This window comes from Nicotiana tabacum, chromosome 5 (assembly GCF_000715075.1).
Source record: "Nicotiana tabacum cultivar K326 chromosome 5, ASM71507v2, whole genome shotgun sequence".
Taxonomy (NCBI): Eukaryota; Viridiplantae; Streptophyta; class Magnoliopsida; order Solanales; family Solanaceae; genus Nicotiana; species Nicotiana tabacum.
Window position 1 is genome coordinate 49,515,938 of NC_134084.1, and position 23,487 is coordinate 49,539,424.

The window sequence follows — 23,487 nt, forward strand, 5'->3', positions numbered from 1 at the left end:
TAGAGGACTACCTTGAAGTTTTCATGGATGACTTCTCGGTGCTTGGGGATTCTTTTGATGATTGTCTTGAAAATTTGGACAAAGTGTTAGCTAGATGTGAAGAGACCAATTTGGTGCTCAATTGAGAGTAATGTCATTTCATGGTTGAGGAAGGCATTATCCTCGGCCATAAGATCTCAAGGAATGGAATTTAGTTGACGAGGCGAAGATTGAGAAGATTTCTAAGCTTCTTCCCCCAACTTCGGTGAAGGGTTTGCGGAGTTTCTTGGTCCATGCGGCTTTCTACCGGTGCTTTATCAAGGATTTCTCCAAAGTGGTGAACCCATTGTGTAAGCTCCTTGAAAAGGATGTCAAGTTCCATTTCAATGATCATCGTATGAAAGCTTTTGAACAATTGAAGCTCAAACTGATAACCACTCCTATCATTACCGCTCCAAATTGGAGCTTGCCTTTTGAACTCATATGTGATGCAAATGACTAGCGGTTGGGTCTGTTTTGGGGCAATGTATTAACAAAGTTTTTCATCTGCTTTGTTATGCTAGTACGACCATGAATAGTTCCCAAGTCAAATACACTGTTACGGAGAAAGAGCTCGTTTCTATTTTGTTTGCCATTGATAAGTTTTGCCTGTACTTGATGGGTGCCAAAGCTATTGTCCACACGGTTCATGCGACGCTTTGCTATCTTATGAGCAAAAAGATTCTAAAGCTCAGTTTATGATATGGGTACTCTTGTTGGAAGAATATGGTATTGATAATCAAGATAAGAAAGGTAGTGAAAACCAAGTGGCGGACCACTTGTCTCATTTGGAGGAGGAGAGGAGGCCACATTATGGCCTTGAAATCAATGACTCCTTCCCTGATGAGAAACTTTTGTAAATTTAAATGAAAGAGGTGTCGTGGTTTGCAGATTTGGCAAATTTTCTTGTGAGTGGAATCATTTCAGATGAGTTCTCTTCAAACCAAAGGAAGAAGCTCAAAAGAGATTTTCAAGATTATTATTGGGACGAACCATACATTTTTCGGATTTATAGGGATGGGGTGATGCGAAGGTGTGTACCGGAAGAAGAGCAAGGCGATATTCTTAGTGCTTGTTATTCTTCGCCACATCGTGGTCATCATGGAGGAGCACGAACAGTAGCCAAAGTTCTTAGTTGGTTTCTATTGGCCTACTCTTTACAAGGATGCAAGTGACTTAGTGAAAAGATATGATGAATGTCAACGGGCCGGTGGAATCTCAAAGAAAAATGAGATGCCTCTCACAACCATCTTGGAGATTGATATTTTCGATGTTTGGGGTCTTGACTTTATGGGCCCTTTCGTGAGTTATTATGGAAACACTTACATTTTGGTCGTGGTGGATTATGTGTCCAAATGGGTTGAGGCCATCACCTTACCCAACAATGAGGCGAGAAGTGTAGTTTCTTTCTTGAAAAAGAATATATTTACAAAATCTGGTACTCCACGTGCAATTATAAGCAATGAGGGATCACACTTTTGCACCAAGGTTTTTGACACTTTACTTAGCAAGTATGGTGTTACTCACAAGATCATGACTCTCTATTAGCCACAAGCTAATGGTCAAGTGGAAGTCTCCAACCGGGTTATAAAGAGTATCTTGTCTAAAATGGTGAATGCAAATCGAATGGATTGGTCCAAGAAGCTTGATGATGTGTTAAGAGCTTTTAGGATGGCTTACAAAACACCTATCAAAATGTATTTATACCGGTTAGTGTTCAAGAAAGGTTGTCATCTTCCGGTGGATCTAGAGAACTAGGCAATGTGGGCCTTGAAGAAATTGAATCTTATTTGGGATGTATCCGCTAACTTGTGGGTTTCACACTTGAATGAATTGGATGAGTTCTGGTACCATACATACGAGAGTTTGTCCTTGTACAATGAAAAGATGAAATATCTTCATGCCAAGTATATTTGGAACAAAGAGTTCAAGGCCGGTGATCTTGTATTGTTTTTTAACTCAAGGTTAAGGATGTTTACCAGGAAGCTCAAGTCCAAGTATAATGGTCCGTTTGAAATTATTGGTGTGACACCCTTCGGTGCATTGGATTTAAAGAATAAGAACAAGAATAAGAACAAGAACAATGAAATATTCTGAGTCAATGGTCACCGGGTGAAGCACTACTTGGGTAAAGTTGGAGAGAGCCACGTGGTGGAGGTCATTTGCTTCACTTGGGTATGCTTAGACATTTTATCATACCGCAATGTTAAATCAAGCGCTTCTTGGGAGGCAACCCAATTTCTTTTCCTTTTTCTTATGTAGTTAGGTGTTATTTGTTGTTTTAAACTTGATTTCAAGTGTGCTTCAAGGTTGAGTGTTACTTGAAGGAAGGGTGAACAAAATGGCTAAGTGCAGAAAAAAATGCAGACCGCACATTTCAATTGTGAGGCCGCAGAAAAAGTTGTGCCACAACAGAACAGCTTGTGTAGCCGCAAATTTCACATGCAGACTGCACTTCTGGAAGCTCAACAAGATGTCAAATTGCAAACTCTCTGAAGTTTTTCCACATCAGTGCGGGGCTAATCTGTGACCACGGGAGGAATTGTGAAGCCGCACTAAAAAACGTGCAGACCGCACATGAGGAACAGACAATTAGTTCCCAGGTGAAGGAGTGCAAACCGCACTTGGATTTGTGCGGCCTCACTCAACCTCTTACCCTATAGATAACTCTGAGTATAAATGGGAGTTTTGCATTCATTTTACACTTTTCTTTCTCCTTCGAATCACTATTACTCTAGAAGCTTAACTGAGGACTTTTTACTGTCAAACACACACACCCGTCTGTGCTCACAAGATCTAGTACACTCACTACATCTGGTATGTTTCACTTCATGTTAATCTTTTGTGATATTTTAATTTTTGAATTTTTAGCTTCTTTTTAGGTCATCTATTATAATAGTTCATCCATGTGTCCATGTAGGGTAGATCTATACCGGGTAGTTGTTAATACATGCTAAAATGGGCTGGGTTAGTTAAAATTTTACGTGTATACCATGTTTCCAAATAGATCTGAACAAGTGATGGTAGGCAATAATTAAGTATATTAGTCGCTTATTGCACTCTAATTTACTGCATTTTAATTGTGTTTGAGCTTTAATCGTTAGTGTTTTGTACTTATTGTGTGTTTTATGCCTTGTGGGAGTGATTCCGAGCTATGTAGATTTTCTAGAGCTAATTCAAGCTATTTGGAGCTTTGAATTCCGAAAAAACGCCCAAGGGATTAAGCCGAGATCATGTTCGGGGGTCAAAGACCAAGTGTGGATGTCAAAATGCAAGATTTGAGCCGTACTCTGAGAAATTTGCACTAGTGCGACGCAGGGTGTGAGGTATAGTGCAAGGCAGCAGTGTATTTTTGCTGCCTGTTGAATTGTTGAGCTTCCTGATGATCTCCACTAGCGTGTGGCATGGTGTGTTGCCCCATGCAGTGCGCCTGTGCAATTTTCACAGAGCCAATATCCTATTTCGGCTAAGAGAAGGTATTTTCATCTGGTCCCGAACCTACTTGGTATAAATACATGGAAAAACGTTATTTTCTGGACTTTTGACATATTTTAAGGAGGCTAAGGAGGAGTTGAAGGAGCAAAAGCGCAAGGATTTCATCATTCAATCCTCACTCAAGACACGAGTTTTGATTGTTTTATGTTTTTCTCTACTTTAAACATATTTGAGATGAATTGCTCCATATCTATGGAGTAGTTCTCTTTAGGGTTTGATGGATTTGGTGTATTGATGATTGTGTGTGGATTATAACTCTAGCTTTATGTATTGAACCATTTTTGGATGATTTTATTGTTGCATCTATATTTACTTGTTTATGTAATCGAGAGAGGCATAACTGGTGATATCTTTGCATTATATTGTTGGTTGAGTTCATTAATTTTTCTTAGTAATCGAAAGAGGCTAGTTGAATCATTGATTAATACTAGTGTACGCAGTGAAATCAGAGGACTTGATTTCACGAGAAGCCACGACCGAGTTCCCGACCTCGGGTCTCGTCGAGACCCGACTCAAAGAAGACGGAGATTGAAGCTAGGATAGAGGGGGAAGCTCCCAAGGCACACGGCTAAGTCTGATAGGTCCAGCCTATCCAGAGCCTATGCTGAGGCATCACGTCAAGCCATCTCATCTCCATACTTTGTAATTAATGCCCATGTACTTATAGCCGAGTTCCACTCCTATATAAAGGGGACTCACACTACCTTGTAAAGGACTGATGTTGCTCCATTTCTCCACAAGTGTAATAATATCTCTCTCTCTCTCTCCTTCCTAAACTCCCCCGTTCTCACTGGCCCGAGGCCACTTCAATATATATCATTTTCTTACTTGTTCTTCATTATATTGCTCGGTATTGGACATAAAGAGCCTTGTTCAATCATATTTTTAACTGTTATCCCATTCCCGACTATCCCTGATAGCTCGAGCTCGACCCTGACCTCACCTCGAGGCCCCTCATCGACCGATCCTACATCCGAACAGCAGGTTCCTTGACTCGTTCAACTCCTAGTTTTAGCCCGTATCCCCTTGGTAAAATAAACCAGGGCAGTAAGCCTTCAGGTTTTATTATTGCCTCGCTTTAGCTTGCATTTCATCATTAAATTCCACATCTTAGCATCATCTGCTCTAACAACCAGCTCGAGAATAGATCACGTATTTTTAGAATCTCATTTACAAATTTAATTGTTGTTACCATTTTCACGGTAAACAGTTTGGCGCCCACCGTGGGGCTAAAAATAATAGTGATTATTTTTTTGCTGGTTTCATTGTACAAACGCACATTATCTTTCACATTTTTTCTTGTCCAAGATCCTTTGATTTCAGGTCAAAATGTGTGGCTCAGTAAACAGAGTCGAGAATGACAACCTCGAAAATCGTCAGAAAAATGGCGTGGATGTACCGGCTACTGGAGCACCACCACAGAATCCCTATAACGCATCTTGGCCGATTCCAGTGGATGCGGGTTCGCGAAGCGCACATCAGGTCAACGAAGCCTCGCACACCGATGGGAGCATTCAACATATCGACCAACATGAAGCCCAACAAACCTCGGTTCAGGAAACACAGGAAGTTAGTCTTCACGCTATTTTTTTGAAACGGTGTAGGCAAAAAAGTAGGCTATCACTCAGTTGTAGAGCCATCACAATTCTCCTAGCATAGTAGCGCTGGAAATAGCTCCCCGCGCCAAACGAGTACCCGAAAGATCAAGCAACAACGGATCGATAATAGACCCTGCTATAGCAAAGATGCTTGGGGATCTCTCCAAGAGGATCAAGTCAGGTTCGTGGAGGTTCATGCAATAGTTGTCCCCCGAGGAAGCGGTCCCGGAACCCGTTTCATGAAAATTTGGAATGTCGGAACTCCCAAAGTGTGACAGGACCTCGGATCTCGACGAGCGCACCACCACTTACACGTGCGCGGGAGAAGGCACCGACCTTCAAGATGATGAGTTCGAGCCCGTCTTGTTGAAGAAGTCCGGGGAAACACTCTTAAAAAGAACCATAATGTGGCTCCGCAGCCTAGCGACTGACCTCACAAACTCGCTTATCGTTCCAGTAGATTCCTCGGTAGAGGCACACGCTGATGTCATCAAAGCAGCAACGGGAGAGCACGACACATCTGAGGCCGAACAAGTAAGAATGAAACACCGCGGGAAATTACGCCTCATTCCCAGATAGAACGAATGAGATCACTCCCGATTTTGGATGACTAGGCAACACAGGCCTTCACCCGAAGATTAAACGAACCATGCCCCACTACTCTAGAACACTTCAAATGAAGCATGATCGGATACCCAGCCCAGGTCTGGTCAGATGCCCGTACCCAGTACTAGCCACGAATCAGGGCCGTTGACGACTATCCAGGAACCTCCTCGGCTCAATATACCCAAGTAGGCTCCCAACAAAGAAACTAATGGCAAACAGATGGAGGTACCATCCATGCGCCGCGTATGGGAGAAAAGCCACAGGATGCAACCCACCTCTCAATGATCGGGTAATGGCTCAAGGGTAACATCCTTGAGGAACTTTTAGCAGAACTAGATTCGACGAGGCACGACCGGAAAGGGGACCCCGCCCAGCGGAGTACGATTTCAGCATTGCTATAGCAAATATCGTGATCACCATAAGCGAAACCAGGGATGCTGGATGACTCAGGCCTACTCGACCAAGACCCCTTCAAAGGAACCACAACCTGGCACGGAAACCGCATGGCGTGCACGGCCCCGGGGTCAAAAATGGACATCAGCTCAGGAGAACAACGGCCGTGCTGCTCAATCAAAATCACCACCGAGTACTGTCAAGCAATCAGGCTTGAATCCAGCCCCAAGAGAGGAAGACAACTAGAAGAACGAAGCAAATAAGCCGCGGCATATTACCGCGCCAGTGGAGTAGCGGCGACACCCTCCGAAGACTCATAAAATGGAGAGTAAAAATTCTCGTCGACAGGGAAGAACAAGTCCAGGGATATATTCCAGAGGACACCCTTACATCTAGAGAAAAGGACACCGAGACTTCGCATCGGCCTCACACTGACGCATTGGTAACCCCCTCCCCCATTTGATCTATTCCAAATAGAACATGTGTTCATGAATACAGGTGGTTTGATCAAGCATACTAACGATGTCAGACCCAAGTCAATGTGGAAGTTCGGACTAACGAACCAAATCGCTCCCGTGCCCCGAATCTTTGACGAATTCCAAACAACGATCACCACAACAAGCAGGAAAACCATTCTCTCGATACAGCACGTCTAAGCTCGAGCTGGGATGCTAGGCTTTGTACCTTCAAAGAAGGTGCAAGGTATGGACGTCTCATTCGGATGGCCATGGGCACACCGCCCGGAGACAGCGTCGGCCCTATTTCACCAAAAGAATGAAATCCCACACAAAGGGCGGAATTAAAATAAGTCAACTAGGAGCAATACGTGACGAGGGGAAATTCCCCACTGTATGGCGCGTCGCCAGCATCAATGCCTCCACCCTCGGAAGGATCAAAAGGTAAACCAATCACATCTTCGGCAAAGCCTGATCAAACACAGCGGAGGGCTATATTAGGGCTCACACCTCGAGAGGGCAGGAATGTACCAAATCTCGAAACGTCACCTACACATCCTATGGTGAGCAAGAACTGCTTCACTCCTTTGTTATTTTTTCACTAACCTGTATGCAGACAACCAACTGGGACATTTGGAAGTTCTAACTCCGCCCGGAAATCCCAAGGCCTTAGCAGGGCCCGCCGCGCTCTCTTCCCTCGATTAGATTTCCGCCCCAAAGAGGGTCTCACTAGCAAGATTATTAACAGAGCAACGTACCCCCAGAGGAGGATCCGACAAGATCACAGGCTTTCTCTTGCAGACAAATGACGAGCGATGATCTTCAATTAAGGGAATCATCCCCTCAGAAGGACCGGGAAATGTCAGACTAAGTTTTAATAGTGAATTATGTACCGGATCAAGTGGTCCGAGGAGCCACGCTCTTGCAGGCCGAGCTCACGACAATGAAACAATGTGTGTTTATGCCAAGCAATAAAAGGATATCTTTTCGGCATCTGATACGCCAAACAAGGAGATCTCAGTATACTCAGAGACTTAACGTCAACAATTTGGCACCCGTACGACCCCAGGGTCGGAATTCCAGGCTCATAAAGCCCCTACAAGGCAACTCCAAACACACAAAAAGCGGCCTTCGAGCATAAACAAACTCAATGACTGTCATTAATCGCCATGCACTGGAAAACGCAAAATTGTAAGACCCCTAGCGGGCAAACTCGGCGTAACCAGATCTATTCTACATTACAACAAAAATTATAAGACCTCAACAGGCATGACAAACTGTAAGACCTCAACAGGCATGACAAACTGTAAGACCTCAACAGGCATGACAAACTGTAAGACCTCAATAGGCATGAAAATCTCAAAGTTTAGGCTATACGTTGCATTTGTAAGAATCCCGAAATGGAATATCCTCAGTGTAGATGCCTAACTATTACTCGGGATCAAAAATGGCTCCAGCCAAACACATATGACTACGGTCAAAACGGCTGATACAACCCAATTAACGCGACTTGGGGACGCTCGACTGTTGCTAAACAAAAATCGCAGGCCACTACTTTGAATATACTTCGGAAAAAACCGGTTAAAACAGGCTTCCCTTAACAGGCAAAAACGAGCTTCGACCATGTCAGCTCCAAATCACAAGGCGTTGATCTACTCGACCTACGAGCTAAAAACCTTCCGAGGTGCTCAAACATCGCTGATAACGACTTGAAATCAAGCCTACAAATAGCCCACGGGCAAAATAGTGTAAGAGCCATTGTCGCCAGCCAAACGAGCCTTCGGGTCGCACACTAAAAGGTATATATGACCAAATAGCGTAAGAGTCATTGTCGCCAGCTTAAAATTGACAACTTGAGCATTAAAATGAGCTCGAATCGTAACCCGATTCGGAGACCGAATCCAAAATAGTTAACTATGCAAGTCTCCGGGCCACATATAAAAAGGTCTCAATGACCAAAACTGCGTAAGCGGCACTATCGCCGGTCTGAAAATCGAAAGTACTTAAGGGTCAATTAAAACTTGAGTCGCAACGCGACTCAGAGACTGGACCCAAAATAGTTGAACTACAATATGCGAAAGGGCACGGCATAAATTCCACTATAGCCAGCCGAGTGAGCCTCCGGGCCACGCGCCTATAAGGTCACCTCGACCCAAAGCACAAAAGGCCATCATTGTCCGTCCATGCAGGAAGGAAAGAACTTGAGGGTCAATTAAAGCTCGAATCACAATGCGACTCGGAGACTCGAACCAAAATAGTTGAAACGGCAAATGCCCAAGGGCAAGAAATAAGAACAATCACTATCTGCCTGCACAGGCACAAAAGATTGAAGGTCGGGCAAGCTCGAGTCAAGGCCTGACTCGAAGACTAAGCCTAAACAGCTGGAAAAAACACATAGGCCCCAACGCCTGCTCACATCAAGGATCAAACTTAAAAGACTCCGGGCCTGCCTAATCAGTTCCGAACCTATGAGGATCCCGTCAAACACCAAAACTAGCCCGCCTGGTCAAAAGCAATATAGAAAGAAATGCTGAAGAAATAAAGCTTCAAGTTTACTCTTATCTTACATATGCAAAAAGGCGCACTCTTCATCAACAAACATGCTCTACAATTATCAAATACAAAGCATAAAAATGGCAAAATCTACACTCCGCTCCAAAGGGCTACAACTTTCCAAATTCGCCCTCTGCGACATCAGCGAGAAGTGATTGTGCGTCATGATCGTTCGCCCTTACTTGAGCCAGTTCATTTGAGAGAACAAAGCCCTTTGCACTAATCTCCTTGAGTACCTCTCTTTGTGATCTACAACGAACATATTCCTCGATCCTGTTCTCCCGGTCGATGGCTCACTTTGCTCGACTTGGGCACCAGCAACGTCCTTCATATGAATCACCATCTCCTGGTCAGCCTTGGTTCGGCTTAGTGCCGCTTCATCCTGGGCATCAATTATCTTAGCCCTTATCGTCGAGAGATCAGATTCAAGTTTCCCGATCATATCTTCTTGAACTTTGGCATTACACGAGCCAAGCGGAGTTGGTCTTCAAAGGCAGGGACCTTGGCCGAGGTGCCTATCTCCTCTAAAGCTTGAGATTGCACTTGAGCCCTTAGCTCACCACAAGCAGTTCTGACGCGGTCGATGTCGCCCTTGAGGTACTCCAAGGCCTCTGTCCTTTTCTGCAGCTAATATAACAAGAAGGGGTTAACCTTAAGGTTCAAAAGGAGCGAAGCACGTGCTACAAGAGGTTACCTGTTCCACCAAATTAGCTTTCGTAATTCGAGCTCCGGTATGCCTTATATAGCCAATGCAACAACTCAACCTCCTTCTCCTCGCTGAGGAGCCTAAGGGACTCGCCCTCATCTAGAATTTTCTAAAGCCTGGCCCCTTTACGGAGCAGCTGAGACATAAGCCTATCGCAGGCCTGCACAAGGAAAACTCAATAAATGGAGGAGGACGCGAAATACAGGAAAACTGCACCTAATCTCACCACAAAGTAAAGCCGATGGACTTCCTCGAAGTCAGAACACACTCCTGTTGATCCTGCCTCCTCGGCCCCAGGGGAACCAACCTCGGGCAAAGCATATTCACTCGGAGGAACCACCGCTCACGTATCATATACTCCGGGAACAACAGGCTTGGACGATTCCCTCTCTTCGAAGACACAGGCCCGTTCAACCCACTAAAAGCTCCATCACACTACTGGTGCCAATCAAGTTTATTGCCATCATCCCTCGACTTGGAGGCCGATGCCTCCTTCTCCCCTTCGGAAGAGCACTGCCTCATTTCGAAGAATCGCCCGATTCCTGCAAACGGCAAAGCCAGTACAAAAGAAAGGAGGGAAATGCTACCTCAAAAATACGAAGGCAAAGGTAGCATGCGTGCATACCTTGGTATTTCACTCCCCATCTGATACGGAATACAGCTCGCCACTGATGCTCATCGCAAGTCGAATGGGTCACCAGCCTCCGGACCCAGTTGAGCAGAACAAGAACTTTGCCTGCCGTCCATAAAGTTGCTGCAAAAAGGGAAAAACATGATTACTCGACTGATTTTCGATATAGGCAAAATCTGAAAAAGCACCGGACGCTCCGCTCACCTGCATAATTCAATCCCTCAGGAAATGGCAAAAGCTCCATAGGGATAATGTCGGCCGTCCAGACCTGGATAAACCAACTGGCCCACTCTCAATCCCAGTCTTCTTTGTCATCAACAACAAAGGGCATGGACTAACGGCACCTCAGAGTTAGTAGGCCTAGGTGATGAAAGGTTCGGTATAGCCTGACGAGGTGGTTAAGCGTGAATTCAAGCCCAGCCTTCTCCGCAAAGAACCTCATCATCAGCAGCACTCGCCAAAACGACAGATGTATCTACGCCAAAGTAACCCGTTACTTCAAGCAAAAATCAAGCATGACCATATAAAGGGGGCCAAATGCGAAAGGATATAGGTATACGCTCAAGAATCCATCAGTAGAATCCGTAATACTCTCATCCGAGGAAAGCACCTATAGCATTATCCCCTCGCTCCATCCACAGTATCTCCTCACCATCTCTAGATGTTCCTCTCTTATCAAAGACACCCTCTTCAGAGCGAACTCCCGTAGTTCCTGAGTGCAGGGAGCAGTACTCCCTACTCCCTGCCGGGCTGGCCCCTAAGTGGTTGCCATGACTATGGTAAAACTAACAGATCAGAGCAAAGACGTGCGCCAATGCTTTTTGTGCCTAAAGAAATAAAGATTCCTATGCCAAAGCGGAAGGGCAACTATCTAAAATAGTGAGGTCTTTCGAAGAAGCCGAAGCTGCCCTACGTATATGCAAGAAACAACAATGACTTGCCTACTCGGATTGAGCCCCGACAACCTCGATACAGATTGACGGGGTGATACCCGATCCCGGAAGCATCCTTCGATGAGAAGCCAGGACTCAAGGAGTCGGCCATATTATCTCTAATTTTGAGGCAACATTCTACCTCGAGGATCCCCACTAAAAAGAAGTCGGACTTCAGGAAGCTTTCAACGCCATCCCTCGACTCAAGGTAGTACCCGGTCTCATGGTTCCCTTTTAAAAAAAAGGAGGAATGAACACGGGAAGCTCCGATCACGAAAGCTCCATGAAGGCTCGAGGCAGCGCTTGAGTAAAGGCAACCCCTCAACAGAAGTCTGTCCTATATGCTTTTAAAAGATATCTACATCAAGATCAAAGGGACCCCCAGGTGCCCAAAGCTGACCTCTTTTCAGAATAACATTCTCGAAAAGCTCCAAAACTCAGCATATTATCTCCTTACAACTCGGAGAGCCCGACAGTCCGAACCTATCAGGTCTATTTAGGCTTGGTCTGAGGTACGATGAGAAGGCTCGGAAAAAAGCCACGTCAATCCACAGAGAATCGGAAAGAATGCTCGCACCCGAGTTAGAAATCTGCGGACAACAGTAAAGGAAGACATTCAAATGGGCCTCGAAGGGCACGAGAGCATGCAATTACAAGGCAAGGATCGAAAGCAGAAGTCAATGGGGTATATTCATATTCATAAAGATCCATGTACAACAGCCCTCGAGTGGTCATTACATACAATTACAAAAGCCTACAGAGAATATCTACGCATAAAGGAAGAAACAAAGGGATGCACACGCGAAGTAAAAGCCAGAAGACCGGATGCACATCCTCGGAAGTTTCATCCTAGCCTTCCACATTGATATCCCCAGGGGATCAGGCGAGTAGCATGGAGGGATGAAAAATGCCATAGCTCTCCGAAGCTCGAGGACCCTCGCTGGCCAAGGGAACCTTGGAGAGACAGCGGACCGAACAAGCCTCGGTCCCGCTTGCACGGTTACTTAGAATCCACTTCTTGGAACGTCTAGCCATGCAAGCCCCTAGCTCAGGGCAGACCACCACGTCGAGCCGGGGTATGAAGGTGAGCAGCGGTGTATAATCCGAGCCCCCTTTTGAGCAGCGATCGTAATCCGAAGAGATTTTGCGAACAAGGAAAGTTGGCCTTCGTATGTCATCATCTTAGGCCAACATCAGCAGCAAAAAAAAGCATAAAAATGACCACAGTAGCAACAGGTCAGCGTGATTATGCTCGACAAAGGGAAGCCCCAGCAAAGGGCCACCACACGATCTAAGGGAGTTCTACCAAGCGGCCTGGAGGCCATGAGCCCCAAGCATGATGTTCAAGGATAGATGAAGCTGATAAGGAAGGAACGGGCAAGCAAGCCAGTGAAGGCACTGGGATAGGAAAAACGACACCAAAATGCCCCCATTTATAGGGGGTTACGACACGGTCATCGAGGCTTTGGAAGATTGACCGACGGGCGCAGTTAATGCATCCTTGAAAACCTGAACCGATGGCGGTACCTTCACCTTGGAGAGTGAGAATCGAGAGTGCATTGAATGAAATCGAAATACACAAACCCGTGTATGCCCGGTTACCACAAAGCTCACGCCAGGAGTCGCATCATCGGTATGACATCGCAGTAAGAAGCTCGAGGAGTCAAGTGTTAGAATCATTTCCCATCACTTTGTTCTAGAAAATGCAGAGACTATCTGTACGCAGCGAATCAGAGGACTTGATTTCTCGTTGTCAAGTCATTTCGGAAGAACGCCTCCAGACCCCGAGGACGGGAAGCCACGACCGAGTTCCCGACCTCGGGTCTCGTCGAGACCCGACTCAAAGAAGACGGAGATTGAAGCTAGGATAGAGGGGGAAGCTCCCAAGGCACATGGCTAAGTCTGATAGGGCTGTCCTATCCAGAGCCTATGCTGAGGCGTCATGTCAAGCCATCCCATCTCCATACTTTGTAATTAATGCCCATGTACTTGTAGCCGAGTTGCCCTCCTATATAAAGAGGACTCACACTACCTTGCAAAGGACTGATGTTGCTCCATTTCTCCACAAGTGCAATAATATCTCTCTCTCTCTCTCTTCTTCCTAAACTCCCTTGTTCTCACTGGCCCGAGGCCACTTTAATATTTAACGCTTTCTTACTTGTTATTCATTATATTTCTCGGTATTGGCCATAAAGTTCCTTGTTCAATCATATCTGTAACCATTATCCCATTCCTTACTATCCCGGATAGCTCGAGCTCGACCCTAACCTCGACCCCGAGGCCCCTCATCGATCGGTCCTATATCCGGGCAGCAGGTTCCTTGGCTCGTTCAACTCCTACTTTTAGCCTGTATCCCCTTGGTAAAACAAACCTGGGCAGTAAGCCTCCCGGTTTGATTATTGCCTCGCTTTAGCTTGCATTCATCATTAAATTCCACACTCTTAGCATCATCTGCTCTAACAACCAGCTCGAGAATAGATCACGTATTTTTAGAATCCCATTTGTAAATTTAATTGTTGTTACCATTTTCACTGTAAACAACTAGTTAGGAGGATAATCGAGCGAGGTTCTCCTAAAGACCAATCCGTTACGAATTCTTGCATATCTTCACCAAGCACTCGTGAGGTTAAGTCTTAATCGAGAGAGGAGTTTCTACTAAACGTTTGAACTATTAATTGAGTGAATTCGAGAGACTCACTTGAACATTAGAAGTGAATTATCTAGAGTTAGATCCCAAACAATTATCTTGCACCTATTCCATCAAAACCCTGTTTTCTCCCATTGATAACCTTTTTTGCTTACTCATTGTTACAATTATCATTAGTCAATAACTTTATATTCTTAGTTAATTTTAGTTCTTAATCATATAAATCTCAACTATTGATCATCTTTGATAGCAGTCAAGCTAAAAACTACAAGAACACTATTTAAATCCAATCGTTGTGGATATGATATTATATTATACTATATTCGACTAGCAAGCATATTAAGTGTGTCTTTTGCGCTCATCAAATTTTGGCGTCCTTGCCGGGTATTAGCAACCAATAGTGTTTGAGGTAGTTTGTAGTGCTAATTCGGGAATTTTTTCTCTTTTTATTTTATTTTTCCCTTTTTACGGTTGGTGTTCTTTGACTATGTGCATACTACAGGTTTAGATTGGTTCATGACTCTATATTCTGGGAAAGAAGTAATACCATACGAACCAGAGATAGAAAAACAACTATGATAGCTGAGGAAGGAAGATATCTCATCGAAACTTTAGACAAGGTTAGGCAATCCTCAACCAAACGAACTATGGCTGGAAACGATGATGATAATGTAGATTTGGCTTCAATAGAGGCAGCCCAGCAATAAGAAAAAATTGCATGGGATGCTGAGGAAATAGCGATTAGAGATGCACAATTTATTAATGAAGAGGAAAGGGTTCTGAGAATTGCTCAAAATTAGCCCTTGACTGGAACCCAGTTTGGAAATATAGCTCCCGGTCCTAGGAGATCACTTGGAAATTATGCTAGACCGGTGTAAACCAAGGATTATCAAGTGTCAGACCACCTCCAATTGCAGCTAACAATTTTGAGTTGAAGCAAGGGTTACTTCAAACCCTTCAAAACTGTTGTGTCTTCAGGGGGAAGGTGAACGAAAATCCAAACAACTATCTAATGGACTTCGAGGAGATTATGAACACCTTTTAATACAATGGGGTGTCACAAGATGCAGTTTACTTAAGGGCATTTCCCTTCACACTCAAAGATGATACAAAGCAATGGCTTCGAAGCTTGCCCTAGGGATCTATTAGAACATGGGATGAGATGAACAAAATTCTTGATAAATATTTATTATTAGCTAAAACGGGCAAGTTTATAAGAGAAATCCATAACTTCTGCTAGAAAGAGACAAAATATGTGTTTGAAGCATGGGAGAGGTTTAAGGAAATAGTGCGGAAGTGTCAATACAGTGGAATTGAACTCTAGATGCAACTTTAGGACTTTTTGGATGGATTGACATCGGCCTCACGTAGAACATTAAGCAATGCAGCTGGAGGATCATTGATGAAGAAGACTCCATAGGAGATAGTTAAATTCTTAATGAGTTGTTTGAAGATGCAAATCAGTGGCCCTATGAGAGTACTGAAAGAAGAAGATTAACTGGTGTTCAACAAGTTGATGCTAATACTTCTGTGCAGGTACAGCTTGATGTCATGGCCAAAGAAATACGAAAGCTGACCTTAGCCATAATACAAAGTGAACCTCATGCAACTTGTGATATATATGGAAGAGGACACCCTACTCATGAGTGTCAAGCCTAAACTAAGGAAGTAAATGCTATAGGAAATTATAACTTCAATGCAATGGGTCAGAAGCACCCTGGTTTTTCATGGAGTTTACCTGGGGGTACTGCAAATGCATGAAAACAAAACAACCCCAGATTTCAAAGACAAGGAACTCCTAGTTTTGTGAATCAACAGAGGCAGCAGTTTCAACCTCAACAGCCCAATCAGCCTGGTCTAGGAGATCTCATGAAGGCTTTTATTGTGAAAACTGATGAAAGATTTGAAGTACAAAGGGCATCAATTCGAAATCTAGAGAAGCAAGTGGGGCAGATTGAAACAATATTATCTGAGAGGATTCTAGGTACCCTTCCCGATGATACAAAGAGAAACCCCCATAAAACAGTGAATGCTGTAACTTTGAGAATTGGGCAAGTGTTGAAAGATCCCACCCCAACCCGAAAAGATATGGAACTTGAAAAAGAAAGTGAAGAGCAACTGAAAATTGATGATGACAAGAAGAAGAAAGACAAGAAGGGATATGAGAAAAGAAGAAGGAAGAGTATTCGAGAAGGGAGGAATATGAAGAGAGAAGCATATGCCTGCTTTACCTTTCTCCCAAAAGCCATATAGAGAAAAGCTGGACAAGCAGTTTGAGAAATTTCTAGACATGCTGAAATGTGTTAATGTAAATTTACCATTCACAGAGGTGCTCTGATAAAATCCAGCTTATGCCAAATTCTTAAAGGAGATCCTCACAAAGAAGATGAAGATAGAAGATACCTCAGTGGTCAAGCTCACAGAGCATTGCAGTTCAATCTTGCAAAACAAACTCCCACCAAAGTGTAGACATCCAAGGAGTTTTACTATACTTTGCTCTTGAAGCACTATTAATTTTGATAAGTCTTTATGTGATTCTGGTGCCTCAATTAACTTAACGCCCTTGTCTATTTACAAGAAACTAGAGAATGAGATTGGAGAGATAAGGTCAGCATCAATATCTTTCCAGCTGGCAGATACCTGAGGGGATACTAGAAGGTGTTTTGGTTCAGGTAGATAAGTTCATATTTCCTATGGAAAACAAGGAGGTCCCCATCATCCTAGGAAGACCATTCTTAGAAACGGGTAGGGCTATCTTAGATATACACGAGAGAAAACTCATGCTTAGAGTGGGTGAGGAGACTGTAACTTTTGAGATGAATGTAGCAACAAGGGTAAAAAAGGAGAAATCAGCTGCAAGTGTTGAGTGGAAAGTATAGAACTTGAAAGAGAAGGCTGCGGTGAGATGAGAAAGATAAATGTGGGGTGTACCCCAAAAAGGATGAGAAGAAGTTATCTACATGGATGTGTGCATTAGTTCGGGCACGAGAAATTGAGCCCGACTTCGATTCAGACCCCGATTAGATATTCAGGGAAGTTTTCTTTACCTTATGCTTTATAATTGTGTGTCATGGGAACATGCCACAACTTAAAGTATGGGGTGGGGGATATTTGTATGTTGTATGAATATTAGTTTTAGTTTTCTTTTGCTATTTGTAGTAGTTAGAGATAGAGAATTGTTTTTAAAAAAACCACAAAAAATTTAAAATTTTCAATTTTTACCGACGATGGATATCATATCGACAGGTTTCTTGAGGGATTAAAGCCGAAGGAAAAAGACCGAAAATATTTTCTTTAGTTAGGTAGTGTAACAAGTCCCCATTGTTTTTTTTGGGCCGCGATTCTTTTCCAAGGTTTTTATTTGAACCGGGTGTAGTTAGTTTTTATTATTTTAGGAATACAATTCCTTGTGCTATGATTTGAATTGAAGCCAATATCTCTTGACTTTATTATACCTTGAGAACAGTGAATGCTTTAGTTGTGATGCTTAGACTCAATTTTTGACTCTTGTATGAGTAACTTAAATTGTATGATCTTAACTTTGCTTAACTACTTTGATTAGAGTATCTTTATGAGTCCAATCCCAAGTGAATTATGTTCCATGTTTGTGAGAGGTTTTGTATTATTCATTGTCTCGAATTTGATGTCTAGAACTTGCCCCGTGTGTTTGTAAAGTGAAATAGTAGTTTTATTCAGTCTTGAAAGTGATATAGGCATTTTTTTGTTAAGCCAGTGATATGATTTTACCCACCTACATGTTATGTATCTTAGTTAACCCATTTGAGTCTGTAATCATGTTTCTTTGGAAACGACATTACAAGCCTTACCCATTTGTTTGAATTGACCATCTATTTGAACTGTGTACCTCTCGTGAGCATTTGAATTTGTATGAACTTTGTAAAAGTTCAAGTGTGGGGTTTTGGTTTGGTTTTTGAGTGGAATTATTGAAATAAGGAGAAGGGTGAACTTTTTTGAAAAAGTAAGAGCAACTTGAATTGAATAAGAAAATAAAAGAAAAAGAAATATAGTTGTGTTGTTGTGCAAATATTCCTTAATAAGTGGTAGCTCTTGATGTAATTGTACTTAAAAAAGTAGGGAGTTAATACATATTGATATGAATGTGAAGTTATGGTTTGACATAAGTGTGGGGTTTTGGACGGTAAATTGTATATATTAATGTGCTTAGCGAGGTGTAGTTACTCTTATATCCAAATGTATCCTATCTATCCCGCAACCTATATTACAACCAATTAAAGTCCTACTTGATCCTTGACTGAATGAGCTCAATTAGTAGAGTAGTACACTACGGCCAAGCCTATGGTGCATCTTTTGTGGCATATGAATGTTGTTTCTGAGAGTGAGTGAATTCTTTCTATCTTGAGTTCCTAATTGTTCTTAGCTTTATTGTGTGTGGAATTATTATCTATTGTCGTGTGAGGTCACTTGATTCATAAAGGAAAGGTAATGTCGTTGACCTCTATGTTAGAGTAAGTGAGCGAGTTGTGAATAATGTGTGGTACTTGTGAGTCAAATCTTGAGGCAAGGATGTTACACTATTATGCTTAGTCTATTTTTAATATTCTTGGTGTGATGAGTTAAAAAAGTTTTTTGAAAAGGTCGTGTTTATATAAAGTGTAGTTTGATTTCTCGAGGACGAGAAATGGTCTAAGTGTGGGATGTTGATGGTAGGCTACAATTACGTGTTTTAGTCGCTTATTACACTTTAATTTACTGCACTTTAATTGTGTTTGAGCTTTTAATCGTTAGTGTTTTGTACTTAATGTGTGTTTTATGCCTTGTAGGAGTGATTCCAAGCTGTGTAGATGTTGTGGACCTAATTCAAGCTATTTGGAGCTTTGAAGTTTGAGTAAAATCCAAGGGATTAAGCCGGGATCCTGTTCGGGAGTCGAAGACCAAGTCTGGACATCAAAATGCAAGATTTTAGTTGTACTTTGAAAAATTTGCGCTAGTGCAACGCATGGGTGCAAGGGATAGTGCGAGGCAGCAGTGTATTTTTGCTGCCTGTTGAATTGTTGAGCTTCCTGAAGATACCCACTACTGCGTGGCATGGAGCGTTTCCCTATGCGGCGCGCCTGTGCAATTTTTACAGAGCCAATATCCTATTTCGGCTAGGAGAAGGTGTTTTTGTCTGGGCCCGAACCTACTTGGTATAAATACATGGAAAATGTTATTTTCTTGACTTTTGACATTTTTAGAACTAAGGAGGCTAAGGAGGAATTGGAGGAGCAAAAGCACAAGGATTTCATCATTCAATCCTCACTTAAGACACGAGTTTGGATTGTTTTATCTTTTCCTTTACTTTAAACATTTTGAGATGAGTTGCTCTATATCTATGGAGTAGTTCTCTTTAGGGTTTGATGGATTTGGTGTATTGATGATTGTGTGTGGATTATAACTCTAGTTTTATGTATTGAATTATTTTTGAATGATTTAATTGTTGCATCTATATTCACTTATTAATCTAATCGAGAGAGGCATAACTGTTGATATTATTACATTATATTGTTCGTTGAGTTCATTAATTCTTCTTAGTAATCGAAAGAGGCTAGTTGAATAATTGATTAAACCTAGTTAAGAAGATGACCGAGAGAGGTTCTCCTAAAGACCAATCCACTGCGACTTCTTGCATTGCTTTACCGAGCTTAAATTGGTTTATCTCATGAGGTTGAGACTTAATCGAGAGAGGAGTTTCTATTAAAAGTTTGAACTAATAATTGAGTGAATTAGAGAGACTCACTTGAACATTAGAAGTGAATTATCTAGAGTTAGATCCCAAATAATTATCTTGCATCTATTTCACTAAAACGCTATTTTCTCCCACTGATAACCTTCTTTGCTTACTCATTGTTACGATTATCATTAGTCAATAACTTTAGATTCTTAGTTAATTTTAGTTCTTAATCATATAAATCTCAACTATTGATCATCTTGGATAGCAATCGAGCTAGAAACTACAAGAACGTTGTTTAAATCCAATCCCTATGGATACAATATTATATTATACTATATTCGACGAGCGAGCATATTTAAGTGTGTATTTTGCGCTCGTCAACAAGTATTTGCAAAATCTAAGTAAAACCATAGACTGCTCGTTAATCTTTTTGAAATATGTGTCCGCCCTTGAAATAGTTCGGTATGTAGTTGGTTGATTATGGTGACTGGTGAAGCCAAGTGCTTCTGCGGTCGCACTTTAATTGTACGGACTACAGAATTCCTGGTGAGGCCGCATCTTGAGTTCGTCCTGCTATTAGGACTTGGCTTTTGAAATTCCAAAAGTGCGGACCGCACTATTAATTCTGTGGACCGCAGTTGAATTATGCGGCTGAACTTTGACCATCACATTGTCTTCAATGAAGAGGTCTTTGAGCCTCTAATCTTTCTTGTCAGAAGTGCAGCCGTACATGAAAATGTGCAGCCCGCACTCCCAGTCTGCGGCTGCACATAAAAAAATGCGGATCGCAGACGCCATTTCCTGCATGTTCAATCTTCTGTAACCCTATTGTGTACACAATGTTCTCCATCGCTTACATGAGTCTTAATTGTATTGAATTATGACTTGCAACTAACAATCCTCTTTGTGTTGATACAAACAATGGTTCGATCACAAGGCTGAGGCATAACTGCAAAGGGTAGAGGACATTCTTCAAGGGGTCGAGGCAGAGGTGCCTTGACCCTCAGTGTGCCAATTATTATTCGAATGAAAGCTACATCAGGTAGAGGGATGGGTGTAGACCTCTCCAACTCTAGTTCTTATGCCTCGTCCAGGGAGGACTCTGAGGGAAACTTAGAGTCTATTTCGGAGAAGCAGACATCTGAGCAGTCCAGGTCACAGGGGCGATATGAGCCTCAGGATGTGCCTTCATCATCTCACAACACTTCTCAGGGTTCGGAAAGTGATAGCTAGGACTCCGAGCTAGCTGCTCCAGTGTCTGGTGCACCGGATATTCTAGATGATGGGAGAAGGGGGAAGGTACATCTACCGGGGTTGATCGAACAAAGAAGAAGGAAGGGAAGATAGATTTGTGAGTTTACATGCTTTTACTAATTTTTGATATGGTGTCCGTTGAGGTCATTGACATATGAGCAACAGTTTTTGTTGAAGGATCTAAATAGATACAATTCTGTAGTTTTGGAGCAGTTCAAGAAGAGAAAGTGAAGGATGTTGTTTACAGAGAAGGTAGTGGATGTCAAGGAGCACCTTGTTCGCGAGTTTTATGCCAACATTTCACACATTCACAAAGGGAAAAAGGTAACCAAAGTATGCAACCTTAAGGTGAAATTTGATCAACACACGCTGAAAGCGTACTTGGGATTTGAGGACTTGGAGCCAAAGGAGTATTTAGAGAACTTGTCCTTGAAAGAAGAGGTCCGGCCATGGCTTGCTGAGATCTTGACACTGAGACCACCTCCACCATGGATTACTATTGGGGTACCTATTCTCCGGAGTACATTGAGCTTCAAGGCAAAAGGTTGGCAAACATTTGTGTGTAGCAGGCTTGACCCGTACCAAAATGAGAACAACTTGCCTATTCCTCATGTTGTATTGGTGGCTTCTATCATGGCAGGTACCCGATCAATGTGGGCGTCTTGATGTCGGCCAATATTTTTCTAGTGGTGCAGCAAACTAACACTGCTTACCCATATTCTAGCACTATTACAGAGTACCTTACAGATGCAAATGTAGAGCACATGCCATTTGACACAAAGGTAAAGCCTAAGAAGCCATTTGAGTGGTACTCGTTGTAGGATCCGAGCAACCCGAAGAAGAGTGCTCAGCCTTCTATTACTGCTGGCCAGTCTGATGAGCCGGTAGTGGTGGTATCTAATATAGTTTATATTCCATCTACATCAACTGAGCCCTCCACTAGTGCAACAACTACTATGCTTGAGCATCCATCTTCAGCTCCTTTTATAGCTCCTTCCACAGCTCCTAGGACAGTCCTTACTCAGGTTCTGAGACCACTGCCCATGCCTACATGCCCACTTTCTTCTTTGAGAGTCTCCCAAATATTAGTGAGTCTCAATAACTAGATGTAGGCAGCTACTTCAAAGCTGTATGAGATTTTCAGTACTATTGCAGGGCAGCCATCCACACAGACACCGCAGGATTCCACTGAACTTGATGAGAAATTGGGCAAGATTCTGGACAACCAGAAGGTGATTATGGACACTCTGGTGCATCATTGTTCGGTTATTGAGGGCTTGACCAAAGATGTCAAGAAGATTAGAAAGTCTCAAGCCAGCAAGAAGTCGGTGGATAAGCTACGAGTTGAGGTGACATGGCTAGCTACAGTTGGGGATTTGCCCTTTGATATGCTGCTTGATCCAGATGAGACTGCTCCAAATCCATCTGCACAGGTTGCTCCAGCTGGCCAGTCTGATGAGTCATGTCTTGCCATTGACACTGCTGATGTTCACCATTCTAGCTACTCCTAGATATGATGATGATGATGATATTCAATTGGCTGAGCCAATTGAGTTGACTGGGGACACTGAGATGTCCAAGGATGCTTAAAGAGTTTCTTCGCCCTCTCTCCTTTTACTCTTATTTTGTTACCATTGGGGACAATGCTTACTTTTATTCGGGGGGAGGGGGGGGATGGAGTTTATTTGATGATTTGATGATACATTTGGCACATTTGGATTGTAATAATTGGATGATTTTGTTTCATCTTATTTTATCTATCTTTAATTAGTTATTGCTTTCAATAGCTTCTTTATGTGTTTACTTTAATTTTTGTTTTTGTTAGTAGCTTCTTTTTACGTCAGCAACATTTATGTTTTTCGTAGTAGTGTAGATAATAAGAATTTGATTTTTTTAATGCCACAATTCTTTCTAAAGGTGGTCTTTTGTGTGAACCGGGTGACGCTTCCCGAGGATGGATAGTTTGACAACCTTCTTAAGGGAATGAGTTCGTTTTTGTGTTTAGATAATAATAGTAGTTGTAATAATGAATAAACACCCTAAGCAAGTCATTCTCTATAAAGAGTTATTCATGCTTCATTTGGCACCAACACACTTAATTACGTGCCTATGGTTTAAAACATGGGTTTTAAAAGAAAATCGCCCTAGTTAGAGACTTTAAGACTCTTGAGTTGACTTTGATAATCATTGAGTGGTTGATTGGACCGTAGTGATCCTTAACTTGATTGTCATCATTGTAGGCTTTAGACTCTATCCTCTTTTACGATCTAGTTGCATGAGAGGTGATGTTGACTTATCTATCAGGTTGGTTAGGTGACATCGTGAGCGTAATGAAATTTGGGTCGTGACATAAAATTCGTAAAAAATCCTTAAAGGAAAGAACTCCTTTAACTTAACTCGTCTTCGCCTTACAAATTAGCACAGCACGCTCAAGACATCCAATTTATATCGATCTACGATATATGATGTCGAATTCTGGCTTAGCTTTAAGTACTTTACAGGTAAAA